The sequence below is a fragment of the Oryzias melastigma genome, linkage group LG18 (genome assembly GCF_002922805.2).
Source record: "Oryzias melastigma strain HK-1 linkage group LG18, ASM292280v2, whole genome shotgun sequence".
NCBI lineage: Eukaryota > Metazoa > Chordata > Actinopteri > Beloniformes > Adrianichthyidae > Oryzias > Oryzias melastigma.
Window position 1 is genome coordinate 1,525,990 of NC_050529.1, and position 1,611 is coordinate 1,527,600.

Here is a 1,611-nt window from a genome sequence, read left to right on the forward strand (position 1 = left end):
ATGTTGTACGATCTGCTGAGGTTCTGAATGTGTGAGGAGCAGAAGTACCTGGAGCTCCTGTCTGAGGGAGAACATGCTCTTTACTGGTTTGATATGAACTTCCTGAAGGACATGGATGGATGTTCCTGCAGGAGAACTTTGGAGTTTGATGGATGTTCCTGCAGGAGAACTTTGGAGTTTGATGGATGTTCCTGCAGGAGAACTTTGGAGTTTGATGGACGTTCCTGCAGGAAACGTTCATCCGATGGATTCTGGTGTTTGTTTCAGAGCTCCTGCCTGCTGAAGCTCTGGTGTAAATGTTTCTGTCTGTTTTTATGTGTACAGATTGGTTTCCATGGTTATGTTCTATTTTTATGTAAATAAATAAACAAAAACGTGATGTGTTCTTTTATTTTTAAAAACATTTTGTTCTCCTGTTTGGAGCCTGAATGCTGCAGAACTGCAGCTGCACCGTTGAGTTACAGATAATGGAACTTTGTCTCCCTCTGGTGGATTTTTATAGAAACTGCAGGGCCAAACAAAAATACTGAATCTTCATTTAAAAAACAGAAACTTAGAAAAATGAAAATGAACATTTGCTCCACATTTTAAATGGTTAATTATCAGATGATTAAAAAAAAGTAATTTATAAAACATTTGCTTTTTATTTCACTTTTCTGCACACATTCTGAAATTCTTATTTCTTCCTGCGCCTTTGAGCACAAATGTCCCAGAATTTGCTCACAACTAGTGCACAGGAGGAGTCCGCCATCTTGAATAAAAATAACACTTTTAGTACCAGCTACAAATTTAAACTCCCTAGGATTTGAATGTCCTCTTAACTCCTCGAGACTCATTGGAAAGCTACTTAGAAGTTGTAGATTGTTAATGGCGTTAGCATGGCGAGCTAGCAAAAGTCGCGTTTCCCTGTCGCTTGCACATTTCTCACCATAATATTGTTTAAATTTAATATGTGAATCAGTGGCTCAAGCTGAACAAAATGATATGTAACACGATATGACCAAATTAGGAATGTGGGCGTGGTTAACAAAAAACCTCCGTTGCCAAGGAAATCTAAAAATTTATTTTTGCCAATTCTTCTAAAAATTACATCGACCTGTTCGTCACCTCCAGGCAACCAAAAAATAATATGGTTGCTACGGAGATAAAACCAAAAGAAAAGCTGCCATTTTTTTAAAAATGAATTTGTCAGATGCAGCTCCGAACAGGCTAACAGAAGAGGAGAGTGAGGGGCAGGTAGGATCCTCTCAGCCAATCAGAGTGCTTGGAAGGAATACAGCGACACTCACAACTTTAATTTTGTGTAATTATTTTTTTTTTTTTATTGAACTGCATGAGGATATTACAATTGATCAAAGCACATCCACCTTCATCATTTCTATCATGAAATGTTGAAACTACAGCAGAAGAACACACTAAATAAATAAATAATCTGAACTCTTACAACAAATAAACAAAATATACAAATTAAAATAAATGATTTATTATCAGATCTTAAACAAATCTAGTAATTGGGAACCTTTTTTAGGCCTTTTGTCCTCCATGCTGTGAAGAGAATATAACTTTATATAACTTGTTTAAATATAAATTGTTTTTTTTTTCTGTGTTTTA